Consider the following 24,164-nt stretch of genomic DNA (forward strand, 5'->3'; position numbering starts at 1 on the left):
TAGAAAATAGTTCATAGTTTTGTTTTTTTTTCTTGCAAAGACAATTGCTCCCGAAGCAAGTTCCACTGACTTTGGTATTTGACCCCTTTTCTCATCCATAGCCCTGGTGAGGAAGGATATCCTTGTAGATAATTACCCACCCAGGACCAATAAAGGTTGCTGCCAGGCTGAGTAGAGAGAATGCTGATTGCATCTATTTGACTACTTGAGTACCCCTGCAGGGAGGGCAGCCTGCTAAAAATTATGGGTTGCAACAGGGAGGCATGCAAGAATTTTAGACTAATGAGTTCCCAGAAAGAATTATGGGTCATGTAAAAATGTCACATAACTGAGTATGGGTGTCAGGGTAGGGGTGGGAGACTAGGGCACTAACATAGGCTTAAGCATCACCAGAGATGATACCCCCAAAACTCCTTACTGGAATAAGGAATCTGGACTTGTGAATAGTCTGTCTTTGTCTCTCAGACTGAAGTAAAGTGTTTGATATAGTATGGGCTCTACTCAATTTTGGATATGGAGATTCATGTCCCATTTACTAAAATTATTCTTGCCATGAATTTTTGTTCAGTTGTTTCCAACTCTTCATGACCCTGTTTGGGGTTTTCTTGACAAACATTTTGGAGTAGTTTGCCATTTTCTTCTTCAGTTCATTTTACAGGTGAGGAAACTGAGGCAAACAGGGTGAAGTGACACAGTAAGTGTTTGAAGTAAGATTTGGACTCAGATCTTCCTGACTGAACTGAAATTACATTTTTATTTATTATGTTAAATATTTCCTAGTTACATTTTAATCCGGTTCTGGTCACATTCAGAGCATCGTGGGTCACAGGTGGTTCTTGACTGCATGTTTAACACTGGTAACCTAGAGCATAGGAAGGTTAAGTAACTTGCTTAGGGTCATGCAGCACATATGCATTCTTGCCTCTGGGTTCCTGTACTCTGTCATGTTTCCTCTTGGTAAAGAGGACCATAAGGATGGGACTAGATTTCTGAGAACACTGACAGAGGGAACTGTCAGGTAAAGGAACTCTTTTTACTCAGATAGATCAATACCTTCTCTGAAACCTCTAGTCTTACAGAGTTGCCCAGGGAATTGGAGGGTAAATGCCTTACTCATTATCACATAGTCAGAATGTCCTATAGGCAGGATTTGAACTTGGGTCTTCACTGACTTCACGGTCAACTCCCTAGTTACTGCACAATGTTGACTCATCATCATCATCATCATTGTCATCATCATCATCATCATCATTGTCATCATCATCATCATCATCATCATCACCATCGTCATCATCATCAACAACAATAACTTTTCAACATATTACAATGTGAAATTTTTATCACTTTGTACCTACAAGGACAAGACTTGAATGGACAGAATCATTCACCAGAAGCTTGGCATTCTTTATAAATATAGAATGAATCTCTATGCTATAAATACAAAACCCAGAATGTCCTTGATAATTCAGCAAATAAACTGTACTGGAACTGGAGCATCATCATAGTTAAAACTGTTACCCACAATGTCTCAGGCAAAACATTGGTCCATAAAAATTTGATAATATTTTTAATAGATGACATCCTTCCAAAAACCCATAACCTCTAAACTCAGCAGAATGAAAAGTTCTTGGGGTGGCTAGGTGGTGCAGTGAATAGAACACCGGCCCTAGAGTCGGGAGGACCTGGGTTCAAATTCGACCTCAGACACTTAACACAAAAACTAGCCATGTGACCTTGGACGAGTCACAACCCCAACTACCCTCCAAAAAAGCAAAAAAAATAGTTCTTGAAATATGAAAACTGAGCAGATCAAGTCAAATGGGAAAAGGATGAAATCTATGCCATGTCCATATGTCCATTGTCCTACCTGCTCCTGGCATTGTCCTGGACATGTTTTTAGTGAGCCTACAGAAGAGGAGATTACATCTCACTACTTTTGTGAAAAACAATTATTTTATCCACTTGTGCAATTTTATGCTGAGCATTAAATATGAAAGAACAACAGAGATAGTGACCTGTCCTGGGACTCTTTCTGCCTCAGCTCCCTGAATAAAACGATGAGGAACGACAACAGTAATAATTACTAATAACAGTGGGCTACATTATAGTGGAAGAGCCCAGGCTCTGAATTCCTCGAATAGATTTAAATGATTGCCTTTGTGACCCAGGACAAGTCACATCATATCTGGGACTTGGTTTCCTTATCATTAAATTAAAAGAATTGAACCAGATGGCTTTGGGGTCCCTTTTAGCTCTAAATCCTTGACAATATGAGCCTGTAATAAAGGCTAACTGACATTCCTAAGGTGTCTCAAGGCTTGTAAAGTACTTCACATTCATCTTCTTATTTGATCAGTCAATTATGAACTTTAATATAAGACTTTAATTTAAGGACTGAGTTTTAATTCTGCCTCAGACACTTACTAGCTTTGTGACCCTGGGCAAGTCACTTATTCATTAGCCTTAATCTCTTCACCTGTTAAATGAAATGTTTGGACTAGATGATCTCCAAGTTCCCACTCAGTTCCAAATATACTAGTATTTATATAGTGCTTTAAGACTTGCAATGTGCCTGGAGTCAGGAGGACCCCAGTTCAAATTGGGCCGCAGACAGTTAACACTCACTAGCTGTGTGACCTTGGGCAAGTCACAACCCCAACTGCCCTGCCTTCTCCCCCCCCCTCCAAAAAAGAAAAAAAAAGAGTTTGGGAGAGTACCTTCGGGGCAGCTAGGTGACTCAGTGAATGGAGTACCAGCCCTGGAGTCAGGAGAACCTGAGTTCAAATCTGGCCTCAGATACATAACACTTACTAGCCATGTGACCTTGGGCAAGTCATTTAACCCCAACTGCCCTGCTTCCCCCCTCCAAAAAGTAAAAAAAAAATTAAAATAAAAAAAGGCTTGCAATGTGGTTTACAAATATCATCTCCCTTTATTCTCACAAGAATCCTGGGAAACAGGTATTATTATTATTCCCATTTTATGAATAAGGAAACTGAGTCAGTTTAAGTAGTTTGCCCAAGGTCACCCAACTACTAAGTGTCTGAAGGCAAATTTGAATTCAGATCTTCCTATTTAACACTCTGTCCATGGTGCCACCTAGGTGCTTCCCAGTTATGATCAAACCTATGATACAGTTTGATGGTATCTATCCCCGAATGAGCACATTTCACGTTACTTCTGCCCTGCATCCTGGGCCATCTCCAATTGTCCTTATCTCCATATCTCACCACTGGACCCAGATAGCTCTGGAGTAGAGAGTGGGGCTGGTGACTTTGCCCAGCCCTTCCTCACTTAAGTCCAATTCACTTGCATGTCATGGCATCACTTTCTTGATATCATGGTCCTCTTCCAGAACAAAGGACAAACAGCAGCAGCAGTAGCATTTCAACATTGGAAAAGCTCATCTTGTCTGTCATTTTCTTTAGTTTCAATGGAACTGGAGAATGAAAGGTACTAAGCAAATATGGACACATTTGAAATTCACAAGGCCTTGCTGCATAACAAAATGATGGAAAGGACTTGGTTGATGGAGATTTAATAGGCTGCAGATTGATATAACTATGTAAGAATTCACAGGTTCATTTACGGGTTTTATAAATATCCATGGTCCAGTAAATGAATGCCTGAGGCTCTGAAAACAGCAGTTTTGCAAAAAGCAGACTCCAATGTCTAAGTAGGTCTGCTGGTCTCAGAAAAAAAGGGACTAACCAAGGAAATCTGCCAAATCTGCAAAAAGTAGAACTTTATAATATTTTGAATGGAGCCCTGATACTCATGAAGTAGCATTTTTAGAACTTTGGGTTTTTATTTTTAAATCCGACAAGAAATTCTCTAAATGCTTGATTTTTATTGAAAAAGTCATCCTTTTGGCTAATATTGCCCCTGGGAAACCTTATTTCCATCTTCTTCTTTGAGATAGTTGATAAAATCTTCTGTGACACAACTTTGTGCAGGTAGTTAAAGCTCCAGGAGTTGGGCTCCCAGGGGATTAAAAGGCAATTGAGAACTAACACTATGCCTTCTTCCCTTTCATTTCCTGAGTGTCCCTAGAAGGGAGGCCACTGGACTTCAAAGGATGCTTACTGTTTTGGGAGCTGCCACTCTGCTTATGGGAAAGGGGGAAGACTGAGTGGACACAGATGTTTCCAATTTGGAGACAAGGCAGCCCGTGCGCATGCATTTTATTCTGATTCCTGAGAAATGTGGGAATGTGTTTTCCTGTTTTTTAGTATGGTCAACATTGCCACAGCGGTAAGCTTTTTAAACCTACAGTTCACCCCCACCTCTGCCCTGATCCCAAACACATAAAACAACTTCCTGTTGGGCATTTTCTTCCTAACCTCCCTAGGGACTTTTTGATGTAACAGTTGTTATAAACACTAGTCTTACTGTTAACACTTACGATGAAGAAGGATCCACTGCTTGGGATACTGGCAAAATACTTTAAAAAATAGATTCTTTTATCCTTCGAAGATCTTATATCCTGGAAGTTAGGCACAGCAGTCAGCTTTATGAAGCTGTAAGATGAGATCATTGAGTTTTTCAGCAAACAGCTATCCTTGGTTGTTTTTATAAGTTTGCACAAAGCTCCACTTCCCATGGGTGAAATTAAAAATTTAAAAAAAATTAATTCTTGTTATTAGAGAAATCCCAGTATAAGGGGGTAAAATGTCCAGTGTTCATATGGTGGCCTACTTCAAATTTTTTAAAAGTAGTTTTCAGGGTGGCTAGGTGGTGCAGTGAATAGAGCAGTGGTCCTGGAGTCAGGAGGACTGAGTTCAAATCTAGCCTCAGACACTTAACACCAAAACTAGTCATGAGACCTTGGGCAAGTCACTTAACCCCAATTGCCCTCCAAAAAGCAAAAAAAAAAAAAACAAATAGTTTTTAAGGTAACAGATTCCAATGTAGACACGCCTAATACCAACATTAATTCTTTTATGCTGGAATAATGACTTATAGAGGCAACTAGGTGGTGTAGTGGATAGAAAACTGGACCTAGAATCAGGAAGATATGAGTTCAAATGTAGCCTCAAACACCTGACTAGCTATGCGAGACTGGACAATTTGCTTAATCTTTGTTTACCTCATTTTCCTCCACTGGAAAATGGGATAATAAAACCCCCTACCTCCAAGATTTGTTTTGAGAATCAAATAAGATATTATCTGTAAAGTGCTTATCAGTGCCTGGCATGCAATATGATTAGTAAATGCTAGTTTCATTCCTTTTTTCTTTTTCCCCTCTTCCCTTTCCTCCTCCTTTCTTTCTTCCCTTCCTTCTTCTCTTCCTTCTTTCCTTCCTTCCTTCCTTCCTTCCTTCCTTCCTTCCTTCCTTCCTTCCTTCCTTCCTTCCTTCCTTCCTTCCTTCCAATGAGTTAGATTGATAAGGTATTATTATCTTCATGTTTAAATTTATTTCCTTCTGGAACTGTGATTTCATTAGTGTAAATACAAATACATATCAGGAACTTTCCTGAAACTTACAGTCTAAGACAGTTTCCTGGGTTACTGAGAGGTTTAGTGACTTGTCCAGGGCAACATAGACAGTTTATATCACTGATGGGGCTTGAGGTCAGACCATTATTATTCTAAAGTTGGCTCTCTCCCTACTAGATTGGATCATGTTACGTCTCCTTCATGTTATAGATGTGGAAACTGAAAGCTCTCTCAGACAAAGCCATATTAATAATACATGCCATAGTTGAGATAACCTAGGTTATCTTCCTCCTAGTCAATATAATTTTTTTTTTGTAAAAACTGTAGGAGATGATAAAATAAACTTCTAGAGACCCCACTCTTCCTTCCTGGAGCATATGAGGATGTTTTCTAATTTTCTTCAAACTGAAATCATTCTGGAGATAAATTAAGAGTAGAGGAGAAGGGGTGGCCAGGTAGCACAGTGAGTAAGAGCATTAGCCCCAGTGTTGGGATGACCTGGGGATCAAATCCAGGCTCAGACACTTAGCACCCACCCAGAAACACCTGGCCTTGTAACCTTGAGCAAATTACTTAACCCCAATTGCTTAGGGGTGGCCAGGTGGCTCAGTGAGTAAGAGCACTGGCCCCAGTGTTGGGATGACCTGGGGATCAAATCTGGGCTCAGATAGCACCACACCCAGAAATAACTGGCTGTGTAACCTTGAGCAAGTTACTTAACCCCAATTGCTTAAAAAAAAGAGTAGAGGAGGAGGGGGAAAAGGAAGGGAAATAAAATAGGATTCTCCTTAGAAATGAGGTTATTTCTTGGAATCCTCCTCAAAGGGACTCAGTATCACAGTGTGAGTGAGAGTGGTGGGAATATATATGGGAAGAAGTATGGATTTAAGTAATAAATCAAGTAGAAAGCTTCATGCTCTTCACCATAGATTTTGAGACCCTATTTCAAGGCAAAGGCTCTTAGAGATATAGAATGAAGTAGGTAATGAAGAACCTGATGAAATTGTATAGTTAGCTGCTCTATTAGCTTCCCAGAAAAATGTAAAGAAATGACTTCCATTTGGACAGATTGGGACCAGTGTTGGGAGGCCATTTTAGAAAGACCTGCCGTCATTATTATCTCTTTCTATAAAAACAATGAAACTATCGGCTTAATAAAGAGCTTTGTCACTTCCCCATGTACCATTATAGGTGCCAGCACCTGACATTTTAAAGTTCTCTGTTGTAGAGTGAGATTGAAAATATCTCATGAAAGTTTTGTTTTCATTTTGTTTTTTGACTTGAGGCTTCATTTTCTCCATAGGTACAACTAAGGGTATGAGGAGGGGTGGAATAGATCGTGTCTAAGGTATTTTCCAGATTTGGGTCCTTTCAACCACACGAGCCTTCATCTAAGTTGATTTGACTGAGTCAAGTTTAAGCCTTCATCTAGATTGACTTGACTTTATGTCTAATTCTTGATCAATCTCAACATCTTTGTGGTCCATAATCACTCTTTGCTTTTCAAACAGCAGATGGTGCTCACTTATTGGTTTCCCAAATAGTAAAGAGCATAAAGACCTTGGCAGAAACTCTGCTGCCTCAGAGAGGCTTATAGAAGAAAAAAGGACATAGAAGAGTCTTTAGCCTTAACCTCTTAGCTGAACCCCCAGTCTTCACCAAACTCCTATCCAATACAGCTTGAAGTTTTACTCCATTCTCCATATGGTAATTCTTTTTCTCTGAGCCTCTCATTCACATAAGAAATGATTCTTTTCCAGCTTATATATCTTATGTGTGTGTATCTTTAACCCCATTCAGGATAGCTATTTTTAAGATAAAAAAAACTCACCCCCCCTAGAAAATTAAATTAGGTCTATATGCAAAATTCCAAGCTCAATTAAGAAGAACCTAGAAATCCAATTACTTCATATACTGCTTCTCTCTCTAAAATGATACTTTTGCACTTAGGGCATAAATTCTCTCCCTATCTAACTGCCATTAATGTTAATGGACATTTGGAACAAGTGAGGGGGAATAATGAATCTAGAAGGATGTTTTTCTTAGCTTGTTTCCTTCTCTCTTTACTCTGTTCTCTATCATCACATAAAGTCTATGACATATATGTATCACTCAGTGGCTGATAAAAACAACTGAGGCTCCAGAGTAACTGAGATATGAAAAGAATCTATCCCTGGTTGAGAAAATCAGAAACAAGCATCCAGTGGTAATGGACACTTGCATTTCAACATATTTTATGTTTTAGCTTTTATGTTTGTGGAGGCTAGACAATAGGGAACAGGGACAACAATAGTTCTAATATTTTACTGAGAATCAGGTAAAAGTCAATGAGAACCTACTTCCTGGGTTCCTGGTTTTATAGATTCTCCCTACCAGTGCTGATTGTGATACCTCTATTCCTGAAGGGGTCTTGGTGAACTCTGCAATGCCCAGAAAATTAATCGTTTTTAATCTAGCTAGTGATGAACCTCTCTGAGCTTGGACTGGCTTATTGATGTTGATGATGATGAATATATAACACTTTAAAGTTTTCAATGATCTTTGCATATGCTATTTCATTTGATTCTCATAACAACCCTATAAGGTAGATACTATTATTGTCCCCATTTTTACAGATGAGGAAAATGAGGCTAAAAGGGGTTAAGTGATTTTCCAAGGGTCATGCAGCTAGGAAGTGTTTGAGGAAAGATTTGAACTGATGACAGACACATATGCTATTACTAGATTCATATTTAAAACCTTACCATCCTAACAGAACTCACCAGAGCTTGTATTCCTTTGAAATGATCTTTTAGAAACTATGGCTACCTCTATGATGAGAAATCATGGAAGGATTTCCTTGAAGGAAACAAGAAAAAATGCAAATGTAATGCCAATACTAATCCAGAGTCCATTAAACTGATTACTTTTTCCCCTAATAATGATGGCACCAAGTATAATTTCATGAACAAGGATGGTTCTTTGTAAAATCATTTTCAAAACATCATTTAGTTACAGTAGTGTCTATTACAGATCAATGAGTTTTGAGGGTACATAAATCCTTATATTTTTATCCTATAATGCAGCTAGAAACATGAAAATCAGTCATTGTGCCATTTAGCTTAGAGCAAGAATTCTTAAACAAAGGTTTGTAATCTTGTTTTTTTAATTGATAACTGTCTTTATACAATCCCTTTTTTGTAGGACTATGTATTTTATTTTATGAATTTAAGAAAATTATTTTGAGAAAGGGTTCATAAGCTTCTCCAGACTACCAAAGTGGTCCATGACACCTAAATGATTAAGAAGCTCTGCTTTTGATGCACTCCCACCTGCTTATTATTATCCTTCCCCTTTCCACTCTCCCTCCCCCAAGAAGGCAATCAGGAATCTTTTCAGCTATGTGTTAATGAAATCCCGTTGGATAAAGCTTTGGCTCCAATTCTAAAAGATGAAGCTAGCTTGCCCGAGCATGCCATCAGCATACCCTGTGTTACAAAACAAAGCAGATGTGTTTGAGTAGTTCCAGGCTGGTGTGATATGTGGTCCCTGACACAACACTGACTAATGTCATACTTTCCTATCTGATTTCACAGAACTATGAATATTGAGCATGCTATAATAAGAGCCATGAGTAGATGTTTGCCTTAATGGAGATTCCCCTTATCTACACAAAGACTGTGATTTCCTTCAAGGCTTTTCAAACTACAGAATGACAGATCCCTTCATGTATTGACCAAAGGACCAGAAAGCAAATCCCTCCACTTTGGAAAAATTCCGTAGGATCTTCAGTGCCCTTAATGAGTAGATCAAACCCTCGTTTGTAGATGATTTTATTTGTAGAACCATCTGGGGGGCAAAATGCTTGGTTGTTAATTTATCTTCTTCAGAGAATAAAGGAATGACCCACTCAAACTGGAAATGAAGTTAATGAGATGTCTCATCATTCCAGAACAGAAGGTTAAATTACTGCACCATTCCCCCATTGGAAGAGAGTGGACATGGAGTGGTAGAAAAAGGATTGCACTGAATGTTAAGAGACATGGATCCTAGTCTAAGCTCTATCACTAATTGGCTAGCAATGTGTCTTTGTATATCCCTTCATCTTTCTGGATCTCAATCTTCATTTCACAAATGACAGTTTTGGATGAAATGATCCTCAAGGTCCCTTGTAATTCTCTTAGGACAGCTTGATGGAGCAGTGGATAGAGTGTCAGTCATAGAGTCAGGAGGACCTGAGTTCACATCTTGACTCAGACACTAGCTATGTGACCTTGAGCAAGTCACTTAATGCTGTCTGCCTCAGTTTCCTCATGATCTGGAGAAGGAAATGGTAAACAACTCCAGTATCTTTTCCAAGAAAACCACAAATGGGGTCACAGAGATTCAGATACAATTGAAACCATAAAACAACAGCAAATGACTCCATAGTACTATTACTAACTAATGTTCATCCAAGGGCTGCCTAATGTTTAGCATGTTAGAATGCTCTACTGAGGCATGAATAACACATCTTTGATTTTTGTGGTGCATCTTTTCTGACTGACTTGATAAATGAAGCTATTTACCTCTTAAGTGACAAAAATATACTTATCTCATAGGGGTAGACTAGGGGGAAGGGATGCTCTGCTTTAAAATAAACATTAAACAACTTGTGAGGGTAATGTCTAAAATTAGTGGAAATATATGGGAACACACACACACACACACACAAACGTGTGTGTGTATAGCTATAGTTATATATACATATATATATATAATCTGTATACTAGATTTCAGAGTAAATTAATTTTTTCCTTAACAATTTTATCTAACCTTTCTAACAAAAAGGAGACTTTTCCCATGCCTACCAGTGTCTCCAGTGTAAATTTTTCAGATGTGCCAAACTATAATGGTTGGCTTTTATAGGTCATTTGAGTAGTGGTAATGCTAGCTGCTTTTTCCATCTTTTCCCATCATTTATGGGTCTTTGGATTTAGAGTTAATGACTCCCAAATCCAATATCAAATGTGACAAAAGTATGTTTTCTTGTTTTTTAAACTAGCATGTCATAAATCATAAAACTGGAGTACATTGTAACAAAATAGACTATAACTCATCTAAATGCTTCTTCTGACATATTTTTGAACTTTTGAAGTGTGCTTTGAGAAATTGCTCCAATGATCAGTTCTATAAAACAAAACTTCTCTTTACATTTTCATGTCTTTCAATTATTGTGTGTTTAAAGATTATATGGAGAAACTGCACTTAAAATCCTATACTTTTTAAAGAAAGCAGTTAACATCCCCTCCCTCAAAGCCCAACTGTTCTTTAAAAAGAACTTTGAAAGTCCTCTTGGGAGATCATAAAACTATAATAAAATCTATCAATTATAGGATACACAGATAATTTGTGGTGATTTAGGGAAATGCTGAGTTGCAATTGAATTTGCTCTAAATTCATCATTTTCCCCTCACTCTGACCTCCAGAAAGTCTTGTTCACAAGAGGATTTATTGTTTTGTATTTTTGTAATTGATTTATTCTGGAGATAAGCCTGTTCAGATGTTGCATTAAGATTTCAGGGAGTCTATACATTTATTCAGTTTGGGACCTAAACTGATGAAGGCACAGAGAGAGGTCATTAAATAACTTATGCAAAATCAATTCATCAAGCCAGTCAGTCATAGAATCAATGACCTCTGGGATCCAAGGTCCAATTAACTCCCAGCTCTTGCAGTGACCTTCAGACCATCCTGTTTTCACAGTGCTTGAATCAGTGATTTTAGTCAAAATCTTAAATTATGGTTTGGGTAGCTGGTTAGGATTCTCTTTAACTTCACATTTGCGCAAAATAGCAGCTCTGGCCTGATGTATAAATGAAGGATGTTACTGGCTGCATATAATGATTTGAAAAGAGTTAAAAGGTCCTGCTAATCCCAAACTATTTAACTATCATTTTATGTTGACATCTTTCTTGATTAAAATGTTCATTATTTTTCTTTCTTTCTTTTATTCTGACCTTAATAAACATCACATTAAGTGGTTATTTCCATACACATAGAACAAAACAAGAGGACTGTATATGGAACTGTAAACCTCTGTTACATAGAACCTACTTTTCCTTTAAATGCATAATAAATGCAAGCTGTATCTTTTTTTTACATGTATATGTATTTACATTCAATTTTTTGGTCTTTATTAATTTGTTCACATACTTTGAGTTTACAAGATTCAGTTCCCCAGTTCTTTGAGTTTCAAATTTTCTCCCCTTCCCCCCCTCCCTGCCATGGCAGCATACAATCAGGTATAAGATCTACAGATACTTTCACATTAGACATTGTGCAGGTTATGAAGAAGAATTGTATCAGATGGAATGAACAGTGGGAAAGAGGAAACCAAACCAAACAAGAAAAAGCAAGAGAGCTGGTAATTTGCTTTGATCTGCATTATAACTCTGTTCTTTCTGGTTCTTTCTCTGAATGTAGACATTTCTCTCCATCATGAGACTTTTGGAGTTTACTTATAGCCCTGGATTTCTAAGTAGAGTCTAGTCTATCAAAGTTGGTTATCATCCATACATTGTATCTGTAATTGTGTACAAATTTTTCCTGGTTCTGCTTTTCTCACTCAGCATCAGTTTGTATAAGCTTCTCCAGGTAGATATGAAGTCCATCTGCTCTTCGTTTCTTATGGTACAATAGTATTCCATTACATTCATATACCATAACTTGTTTAGCCTTTCCCCAATTGATGGGCATCCCCTTAATTTCTAATTCTTTGCCACCACAAAAAGAGCTGCTATAAATATTTTTTGTACATATGGGTCTTCCTCCCACATCTGTGATCTCTTTGGGATACAGCCCTAGAAGTTGTATTGCTGGGTCAAAGGATATGAAATTACTTATAGCCCTTTGGGAATAGTTCCAGGTTGCTCTCCTGAATGGTTGGATCAGTTCAAAACTCCACCAGCAATGTATTAGTGTTCCAATTTTTCCACATCCTCTCCAGCATTTATCATTTTCCTGTTTTGTCATCTTAGCTAACCTGACTGGAAGCTGTATCTTTCAAATCTATCCAATCTTTCTGTTCTTCCTTCTCATTTCTGAATTTAAAAAAGATACCTTGATGATCTTTTCTTTCTTTTTTCTTTTCTGTTCCTAATACTTCTGCTCCCCCCTCCCACTCTTAAACCACTCCTATGACAAATATGCATCGTCAAGCAAAAGAAAAATTCTCACATTGGTTGTATCTCATTCTGTACCTTGAGTCCATGTAAAGCCAAGCATAAACACCTTGCAGAGGATTTCTTCTGTGAACAGTTTCAAGGTTTTGATTACACAGTATAGCGAACTCTCCATTTATTCAGTAACAAACTAAGACAAAACATCCACAGAAATCAAAGTATAGAATTCACAATGTTATGGCGTAATAACTTATAACTAAAATGGACACATAGTTTTCACCAAAGTGGTCACGTAGTTTTGAACAAAGTATATTCATTTAGTAACAATCATTTAGTAAGTCCTTAATTCAGTCACAAAGTACAAAGGTCAAAGTTCTCCACCCCTAGGTCACATTGTCTTGATCTCTTCAATCAAAAAGTCTTCTTTCTTCTTAATTGGAGAAGTTCTTAACTCAATCATCTAAATGTAAATGTCAAAGTTCGCTACCCCTAGGCCACAGTAAATGATGATCTTCTCAGTTTGCATTAAATACCCAAGGAGAGGTCTTTTCATCTTGACTTGAGGCAGGCTCTCAGCTTCCATGGTTCCTCTTCAATGGTCCCAGCTCCTGCCCAAATTTATCCAATTGTCACCTGAGTTCAAAGGCAGACAGCTCTCATTTCCCCATCCAGCTCCTTGTGTAGTTCCTGTTCCATATTGAAGTTCACGGTGTCTAGTCCAACTCAAGTCCTTCGCAGTTTCTGTTCCTAGGAAGACAAAGCTTAACAAAGCCACAATAACATTCATAACATTGCCAACATCCTCATCAATTCACTTTCTGCCTGTGGAATCAACATAGACCCAACAACAAGGTCTAAGGAATCAACACAAATCATTAGTATAATCCTAGGACCTCTAAAAACATCAGTAAGACCCTCTCCCAAGATTTCTGTAAACATACAACAAGAAAATCCTCTTTCAGGGCTTCTGAACCAGAAGTAAGGTCCCAGGGCTTCTGTAACAACAGCAATGTCTTCTATCAACAGACGAATCTGACAAAGTAACATCAAAACAGACAGACAAAGTACCAGCACACAGCCATTCTTCCTCCTAGTTCTCTCTTCTCATTTCTCAGTTTTTCTCAATTCTCAGTTCAGCTCTCAGTTCTCAGTTCTCTGTTCTGCCTTCACAAGTTCTATTTTCAAATCTTCTCTCAATTTGTGGCTCCTCAGCCTCCACACTGCTTGCTCCCAGAATTTCTGGCTCACTAGCTTGGGCTTTTCCTTATATATGGTACTAGATCCTCCCTGTTCCACCCCTTTCTGTTACATCAGCAAGTTCATCCCACTGTGGGATTCACAAGTTCTGTTTCTTAACAAACTTGAAACAAGGTGCTAAGTACTTGTCTTGAAACAAGGCAGTGAGTACAAGAGGCAGGAAAGATCTTCAAATCCCCATTACCATTATAATCCATCATCTTAAGTAATTAATAGCATGATTATTATCAAATTGTCATTGTATTGAACATAGTTTTCAAAATTTTCAAAATTATTTTTTTGTTATAATGTTTTTATTGCATACAAGGTTCACTTGTTCCTTCTTATTTTACTTTGCATCAGTCTATAGAGATCTTCCCAGGTTTCCAATTAAATTGTACATTTTGTCATTTCCTATTGCATAATAATATTCTGTTACATTCATATGCATAATTTGTTTGCCTACTCCACAACAGGTGGGCACTTAGTTTCCAGTTCTTAGCCACCACAAAAATAGCTGCCAGAAATATTTTTGTTCATATGGTGCATTTTTATCTTTTAAAAACATATATATTTAGGAGTAGGGGTATAGTTGGAGCCAAGGATATGAACAGTCTAGTATCATTTTAGTCATTATAGTTTTAAATTACTTTCCAGATTTCTGGACCAATTCAAAGCTCTACTAACAGTACATCAGTATGCCTGCTTTTCCACAGTCACTCTAACACTTGTCATTGTTCTTTGTGGTCATCTTTGTCAATCTGATGGGTGTGAGGTAAATTTACAGAATTGATTTGATTTACATGAAATGTTTATTATTAAAATTATTTTTGAATTCTTTGTGGCAGTGTAGAAATTCTGTGCTTAACTCAGTGCCTGGCAGATGGATTGAAAGTCAGAGGATGAGTTCAAATTCTGGCTTTGTCCCTTCTTGCTTATGTTTGAGCTTGGGAAAAGAGGCAAATATGTACATACACACATACATACATACACACATGTATTATATATACACATATGTATACACATGTGTATATAGACACATATATAAATATACACACATGTGTAAAAATAAAGTGATTAGGAGAGGGTGGAGAGAAGAAGAGGGCAAAGCATACGTAAGCCATGATTTTGGAGGTGGCCTTTGAGCTAAGCTTTGAAGAAAGCTAGGAAAGTCAAGTGGAATGTCCCAGTGGGCACCTTTGAAAATGGGAGACAGAATAAGGGCTGAGCCAGGAAGGACAAACGCTAAGAGAATGGAATACTCTGGGTGGGTCTTAAAGAGGCTAGAAAAGAGAAGATGTCAGATTGGCTAATATGACAAAACAGGAAAATGTTGGATGTTGGAGGGAATGTGAGAAGACTGGGACACTAATGCACTGTTGGTGGAGTTGTGAACTGATCCAACCATTCTGGCGAGCAATTTGGAAATATGCCCAAAGGCCTATAAAACTGTGCATACCCTTTGATTCAGCAATACCACTACTAGGTCTATATCCCAAAGATATCATCCAAAAAAGGGAAAAGAACCTATTTTTACAAAAATATTTAAAGCAGTTCCTTTTGTTGTGGCTAAGACTTACATGAACTGATGCATAAATAGAACCAGGAGAACAATATACACAGTATCAGCAACATTGTTAGATGAAGAATTGTGAATGACTTAAGCTATTCTTAGCAATACAATGACCCAGGACAGTCCCAAAGGACTAATGATGAAACATATTATCTGCCTCCAGAGAAAGAACTGATATTGTTTGAATACAGACTGAAGCATGCTATTTTCACTTTCTTTCATTTTTTCACTTATTTGTGTCTTCTTGTACAAAATGACTAACATGGAAATGTTTTACATGATTAACCATGTATAACCTACATCTGATTGCTTATCATCTCAGGGAGAGGGGAGGGAAAGGAGGGAGAGAAGGAAGAGTAGAATTTGGAGCTCAAAACTTTAAATAAAAATATTTTTTAAAGACTAAGACAAAATTCAGTTGACTGAGGAAAAAAAAGAAAAGAGAAGATATTCTGGGAAGGAAATGGGGAATAGACCAATCTTTTCAGTTTTGAAAGAAGTAGCTTTGTTAAATAGGAATCCTAAATCAAAATCTTAAGACCACTCTTCACCACTGATTTCAAACACATTTTCCAAGTATTTTCTAAAGTCACTGGTGTTTTAAACCAAGAGGTCGGAACCATTTTGCTATTTATCTTGGTCTTTTTTAAGCCCTGACTGCTCAGCTGAGCAAATCATGTTTGAGGTTTGGCTCAGGAAGAATAAATACAGGCCCATAGTCTGTCTACTTAATATGGCTTCATTTTAGGGTAGCCTTATGTTTCCGAAACCACATAGCTTTTCCCAAACCTTGTTTCTATCTGAAGATAGTTTCTGTTTTGTGGAAAGGGAATTCTAGTTTGGACTTATTTATTTCAAAAGTATGGAATTTAGAGTCAAAGAATCTGGATTTGAATCTCAGTCTTGCTAATTACCATATTGTATGGTCTTTAGGTAAACTAATTTTCCTAGGTCTCAATTTCCTCAACTTCAAAATCAGGGGGAGGTGGACTGGATGACCTCCAAAGTCCCTTTCACATCTAAATCTATGCTGCTGTGAATTATTATGTATTTTTAATAATAACAAAAAAATCTTAACAATATCTAGCCCTTCCCCTCTCTGACTCTCCATTTTCCATAAGTTGTAAATCTGGAAGTTGAATTATGTAAGTGCCAAGACCCTATTTTTCTTCTAAATCTATGATCCAGTGTCTAAAGTTCATCATGATCAGTCAGACTTTTCTTTGGTTATATAGGGAGTGATGGCATCAACAATTCCCACTATGGCCCCACTCTTTTCTTCTTTTGAATGATATTATATCTTTTCCTAATTGCATGTAAAAACAATTTTTAATGTTCTTTTTTTTAATTTGATTTCCAAATTCTCTCCTCTCTCCCCTTTTCTCTCCCTGGGATGGTAAGCAATTTGATATAGGTTATGCATGTGCAATCATGCAAAACATATTTCCATATTAGTCATGTAAAAGAAAACACAGACCAAAAAAATCCATGAAAAAAATAAAGTGAAAAATGATGTGTTTCAATATGCATTCAGACTCCATTAGTTCTTTCCCTGGATGTGGATGACATTTTTCATCATGAGTCCTTTGGAATTGTCTTGGATCACTATATTGCTAAGAATATCTAAATCATTCACAGTGAATCATTCAACAATATTGCTGTTACTGTGAACAATGTTCTCCTGGTCCTGCTTACTTCACTTCACCTCAGTTATGTAAGTCTATCTAAGTGTTTCTGAAAACATCCTGGTTGTCATTTCTTATAGCACAATAGTATTCGTTCACAATTTTTTACCACAACTTGTTCTTCTATTACCCATTTGATGGACATCTGCTCAATTTCCTATTCTTTTCCACCACAAAAGAGTTGCTGTAAGTATTCTTTAACAAATAGATACTTTTCCTCTTTAAAAATCTGATTGGAATACAGACCTAATATAGTGGTATTTTTGGATCAAAGGGTATGAACAGCCTTCTAGGCACATTTCCAAATTATTCTCCAGAATGATTGGATCAGTTCACAATTCTACCAATAGTGTGTTAATGTCCCAATTTTCCCATATCCCTTCCAATATTTATCTTTTTCCTTTTCTGTCATATTAGCAAATCTAATAGGTGTGAGGTGGTGCCTCAGAATTGTTTTAATTTGTATCTCTCTCATCAATATTGATTTAGAGTTTCTCTTCATATGACTATAGATACCTTTGATTTCTTCATCTAAAAACTGCCTTTTCATATCCTTTGGTCACCTCTCAATTGCTGAATGACTTGTATTCTTATAAATTTATCTCAGTTCTCTATATATTTGAGAAATGAGACCTTTTTCAGAGACAGTTGATGTAAAAATTTTTCCTCAGCTTTCTGCTTTCCTTCTCATCATGATTGCATTGACTTTGTTCATGGAAAACCAAAAGGCTTTAACATAATATATAATATAAATTTAATATAATCAAAATCATTGATTTTAAATCTTATAATCCACTCTATCTCTGGTTTATTTTTGTCCCCACTCTTAGAGCATCTTGACCCAATAAGAAACTTGATTTTGACCCTGCCTCCCTCCCCCTGCCACCATAGGTAAGCATCTTGCCTTATCTTCCAAAGATACCAGGCTTCCAAAACATTTTCTTCAGTCTTCTTGCCATGGTGCATATGTGGATGTCCTCTCCTCATACATTTATGTATTGTCTTCCCTGTTTAGAATGTAAGCTCCTTTAAGGCCAGTTTAATATGTTTTTATTTGTATCTTCTATGCTTAGTCCAGTGCCTGGCACATGGTAAGTGCTGACTGCTTTGAGATGTAAGAGGAAAGGCTAACATCATTAATTCTATTCAACACAAATCTATTGGATCATTTGATATTCCAGGCACAGTAATTAATACTGGGCATACAAAGATTAACCCCCCCCCCCCATATTTATAGTTACTTAGGTAAATCTTATGGAGGAAGATGGCTTGAATGATAGATAGGGTTGGTCTTGAATGATAGATAGGATTACAAAAGCAAAGATAAGGTGAAAGTGGATTCCATGTGGGCGTTTTCCTAACTCTCTTTTCATTCTATCTTGACTTAAATGTTAAATTAAAAAGAAATTACAGGGGTGGCTAGGTGGTGCACTGAGTAAGAACATTGGCCCTGGAGTTGGGAGGACCCGGGATTGTTTCCAGCCTCAGATACTTAACACCCACCACACACACACACACACACACACACACACACACACACACACAAAACTGGTCTTATAACCTTGGGCAAGTTACTTAACCACAATTGCTTTAAAAAAATGATGGTAGAACTGGAATGGTACTGGGAGACATAGGTTTGAATCTCAGCTTTGCTGATAACTTTGCTGATATGGGACCATGGTCACTTTATTTCGTTGTGTCCCTTTTTTCATCTTTATATGGAGAATTCTAATGTTCATATTGCATTTATCATAGGGTCATTATGGAGAAAATTCTCAACTTTAAATGACTATATAAATGTGAATGACTACTAGTAATTGTCAAAAAGGAGCTATTGAATGTTTCTGAGCAAAGGGATGACATGAAAGTCACATTTTTGGAAAATTAACCTAGCAGTGTTGTTTTGGAAGTACTAGAATGGGTGAGGAGATCAGAAGGCAATGACAATAGTCCAGGCATAAGGGGCTGCGCCAGGCTAGTGGGGGACAGAAATGGAATGAAGGAAACAAAAGTAAGAGACATTATGAATTCAACATATATTTAATTCTTACTATAGACAAGGCTTCTCTGACTCCAGATCCAGCATTCTTCCTACTTTATCACACTGTCTCTACCATAGCATAGTGGATATGATGGCCAACTTGGGAGTCAGTCAGCAAGATTTAAATTAAGCCCTGATTCTAACACATACTGGCTGTGTTACTCTAAACAAGTCACTTAACATCTTTGTGCCAAGCAAAACTCTAAAATTATTAAGTTACAGAGGTGTTGCTGTTTTGCATAGGTGATATCTTCTATGAAGCGTTTCTACATGAAAGTTATAGAAGCTGATGAAACTACACAGATGAAATCACAGATCCAGACATCATCTTCTTCATCATCATCATCAATTGCAAGACTACAAATGTTGCTATTTGTAAGTGACAACAGGTTGATTGTGTTTAGCCCCATTGTACTGTGACCTCCTTGAGGTTAGGGACTGGATTTTTCTAACTATTTTTTGTATCCCAAATACTTAACCAGTGCCTGGTACAACTTAGGGGTTTGATAAATGCTTATTAACTTGATGCCTGGGAAACTTCGTAAACAAGATACAGAATCATACAAAATAATTTGGTCTGATTACCTATGCAAGAAAAACTAAGTGGATGAAAAATGCCTATTGTCTAAACTACAAACTCCAGTTGATTGCACTACACATTCAAACATTCCATTAATGCAAACTGTATATCCTGGGAGGATGCTGCAGATGGGTAAATCTAGATTTGCATAAAAGGAAAAGAACAAATTGCATTGAATTTGACAAATTCTGTAGTGTAAAAGCTCCCCAAATTTCTTCCTGAAGTAAAAAAAATTCCAAATTCTAAAAATTCTAAAAACACTAATAGTGTTTCAAAGATACTATGTTGTCTAGCTACTGGACTACTTTACTCTCTAAAGAATGAAATTATCACTTCACACAAAGAGCAACAGAGAGCTGTATGGTAGGTGTGATGAGGCTGAAGCACTATTAGAGAAATGTATGCAAGAAGCAATATAAGTGATACCATTAAATAAATGTATGACTGAAAAAAGGAGCATTGCTTATGTAGCAATGTGAACAAACAACCTGTTTGTTCCTGTGGTATCCAAGTAGTGTTAAGAAATCTAGAGAAATTCCCTTCCCCACCCTCATCTTCACCATTCAGCACATTGGCTGGACTCCCTGTGAAGGATTTATGAGAGAACATGGAAAAGTATTACACAGGGCAGGAAAGAATGGAAGAGTTGGGATTTCCCCACTGGCAAAGAGTAATCATCAAAGTGATTATAATGAAGGACAAATTAATAGGGGCTTGGTTACTGGGGATGAACTATGAGACATTTAGCAAGGTAGAAGTTTTGAACATGAGTGAAGGAGGGCAATAAATAAAATGGGAAAGCCAGAAAGAACTGTTTCAGTGTGAAGATAAGAGTTCAATTTCCCAGCTATTGAGTGTGAATTAGTGGGATATACATTTGGAAATATCCAGTAGGCATCAGGGCTTTCTTAAGGACTGATGGTTGGAGGAGAAGTTGGAGCAATGTTGACAGAAAGCTTATAGTTGAAACTGGAGAAATGGAAAAGACCTCTTGGGGGAAAGAATAGAGAGAGATCAAGGCAGAGGGGAAAGGGTAGCTCTAAATTTGGAGTCAGAGGATGCACCTTGCTATTTCTGGCAAAAAATCACTTTATTTCTCTGAGTCTGAATTTCTGCATCTATAAAATGATGGGGGTTGAGCTAGATGATCTCTAAGGTCTCTTTCAGCCCACAATGACCCCATAACCACCAGAAGAGGAAACAAGTTTTCAAAGGAGAAGACAGTAACAGGCAGTGTGGCATAGTGGCAAGAGCCTGGATCTGGAATCATTTTAATCTTGGCTCTGCTGCATACCACCTAGGCAACATTGCTTGGGCAAGTCACTTGACATCTCTGTGGGGGTGTGCTGAAAAATGTTTAACAACCAGCTCTTGGTGGGAGGCAGGGGATGCTCACAGTTCCTATTTTTTTAAAAAAAAATTAATCTACATTATTAACATTTCATCTAGTCACTTTCTTAAGTCTGGACATTCAACAAAATCATCAACCCCTTATTTGTAACATTTGTTGGCTTCTAAAGTGTAAATGTTCACACATTGAAATTTTAACAATCAGCTCTCCCAAATCTCATCTCTGTGGTTGAGAGGGTTGGTCTGAATGAATTTTACATTCCCTACAGTCTTTAGAATGTGGGAAATGAAGTGGAGAAATTAAAGAGGAGGGGTTCTGAAAAGTGACCAATTGATAAATTACAGTTAGCTACTAAAAGAAGACACTTAAGCCATTTCAATTAAAGCCACATGCATTAGTTTTTGTCTTTTTTGCACTTGTAATGCTTTTCATTTGACATTCAAATAGAATGCTTTGCTCTGAATTACAATAATACTAAGTTTTATTGTATTAATAATAGTTGGGTTTCTCTATTTCTTTTAAGATTTCAGAGAAATTTGCTATATCATTTTCTCCTCACACTTGAATCAGAGGAGAAGCTTCTGAAGTTATAATTTACACAGAAAAGATTTTCCAGGAGGGGCCAATCTGGCTTCTAGTTAGAGAAAACTCTTACAGAGTTTTATTCTCTATACAGCTTTTATTCTTCCTGAACAAGGATTAACAATAAATATTTATTATGTATTTTGTGCAGAGACCTTCCTCACTATGTTCAAACCGTGTTGCCTACAATCTAGTCATGGAATCTGCTGGGGGGACCCTGGACTCAGCACATAGTAAATGCTTAATCAATGTTTTCATGGACACAGAGAGATAGGAAGTCCAGATAAGAAATGTTCCCACCCCATCCTTCAGGGCACACAGTTTAGGAGGGGATAACATGACAATTCTAGTTACTCTAATCCACACTATTACATGATGGAATTGTAAGACTCAGTCTTATGTGTTGTCTCAGAGTCTGCTTGGAGCTGCGGAGGGAAGAACTAGTGAAGCCTTCATGGAGCATCAAACTTTAGAAGATGGCTAGAGCTTTGTTGATAGAGGACCACTGATGCCTATGCGTCTGTCCATAGTGATTCATTTGTGGTCATCATTGGTCATTTAAAACTGAAATGTGACCTTTTGGGAGGTGGACAAATCCCTCTGAGCCTCAGTTTCTTCCTCTGTTGAATGGATATTAGAACACTTTGCTTATTTCATTATGCTGAGATCAACTGAGATAATGAATGGAAGGTACTTCCAACTAAAGGGGAAAGGGATAAGGGCCTTACCAAGGGATAAGCTCCCTCTACCAAGTAGGTCACTACCTTCTCTATAACACACTCGAAGAGAGTTGGGGGACAACAGGGAGGCTAAGAGGTTTAAGGGCACAAACTAGTATGTGTCAGAGACAGTATTCTACCTCAGGTCTTCTAGGATTTCAAGCAAGCTCTCTGTATACTTCACCATTCTGCCTCTAAAAGCATTATAAAAACACATGTTTTTCAGAATGCTGGAAGGTAGATGCTGTTGGGGTGTTGGGACTGGGGTGGGGCAGTGTGCTGCTAGATCTGAATACCAGCTCTGCCACTTTCTGGCTGGATGACTTTTATTGTTTAGACATTTCAGTCATGTCTAACTCTTCATGACTCAATTTGGTGTTTTCTTGGTAGAGATACTGGAGTTGTTTGCCATTTCCTTCTCCAGCTCATTTTATAAATGAGGAAAGTGAGGAAAACAGGATTGTATAATTTGCTCAGAGTCACAAACCTAATAAGTGACCAAAGGCCAGATTTGAACTCGTAAAGATAAATCTTCATGATTCCAGGCCTGGCATTCTAGCCACTATGCCACCTAATTGCTGAGAAAACTGAGTTAGAGTTAAATGATTTGCCCAGGGTCACACAGCTAGTAAGTGTCTGAAGCCAGATTTGAACTCAGGAAGATGAGTCTTCCTGACTCCAGGTCTGGCACTCTATCCATCTAGCTGCCCCAAAGATAACATTGGGCAAGTCTTCCTTTTTGCCTATGAGTTGCACTATCTACCTCAAAGTTGTGAGAAAAACATACTTTGTTAATCATAAAGCACTATGTAAACATCACTTATTATGCCTACTATCTATCAGATGATTTCTTCCCTGACAGAAGGAATCCTATAATGCATGAGGAGATTGTATGGGTGCAGTGAGAAGAGACAAGAGAGCCCGGGAAGATCAGGAAGAGCTTAGCTGAAGACCAACTTTACCAACTTCAACATTGGGTCCGCTTCCTAACGGAGAGGTAGTGGGCTAAATATGTGGGATGAGACACATTTCCAAACACAGCCAATGTGAAATCTGTTTTGCTAGACTATGCAAATTTTGTTTTTCAGGAGAGGATCGGGAGAAGGGAGAGAAAATAAATACTTGTTAATTAAAAAATAATTTAGGAAATTCTTCTCATGGTTGGTCCTTCCTTGAGGTAAATTGCTTCTATATTATTTGCAGTCCTGAAGTTGAGTCCCAATGAAGCCTAGGGGTTATGAGTTATGGACTATAGAACATCAGAAATTCATCATCTAGGAAGGAAAAAAGCCACAAACTTTTACGTCACATCAATGTACTTATTATGTTCCCTCCTATCAGAGAATCTCAGAGTTGGAAAGGACCTCTAAGGACATATTATTGTTGTTCAGTCATTTTCAGTGATGTCTGACTCTTTGTGACCCCATTTGGGGTTTTCTTGGCAAAGATACTAGATTAATTTGCCATTTCCTTCTCCGGTTCATTCTAGAGATGAGGAACTGAGCAAATCGGGTTAAGTGATTTGCCCAGGGTCACACAGATAGTACGCATCTGAGGCCAGATTTAAACGCAAGAAAACACATCTTCCTGACTCCAGGCCTGGCACTCTGTTTATTGCACCACCGAGCTGCTCTGTGTCTAAGGACATAGGATCATAGATTTAGTGTTGGAAGCAATCTAAGAGATCATCTAGTGTAACCCCCTCATTTTGTGTATGAGAAACTGAGTCCCAGAGAGGATAAGTGATTGTCCAGCCAAGGTCAAAGAAGTATAAGTAGCAGAACCAGTATTCAAAAACACAGTTCCTTTCAAATTA

At 37.7% G+C, this 24,164-nt stretch overlaps 1 long non-coding RNA gene across 1 annotated transcript in view; it reads left to right on the forward strand.

The window, feature by feature from the left end:
- The window catches only part of LOC138174238 (uncharacterized), a 91,632-nt gene extending 68,168 nt beyond the window's left edge, over positions 1-23,464 (forward strand). Inside the window, exons 3-4 of the long non-coding RNA XR_011171645.1 lie at positions 19,360-19,491; positions 23,211-23,464. This is a non-coding gene — a long non-coding RNA (uncharacterized lncRNA). The remainder of the gene's footprint in view (positions 1-19,359; positions 19,492-23,210) is intronic.
- The last annotated feature ends 700 nt before the right edge of the window (positions 23,465-24,164 follow it).

This window comes from Petaurus breviceps, unplaced genomic scaffold (assembly GCF_028583685.1).
Source record: "Petaurus breviceps papuanus isolate PSGF00001 unplaced genomic scaffold, PetGlider_PUasm1.0 688, whole genome shotgun sequence".
NCBI classification, from domain to species: Eukaryota; Metazoa; Chordata; class Mammalia; order Diprotodontia; family Petauridae; genus Petaurus; species Petaurus breviceps.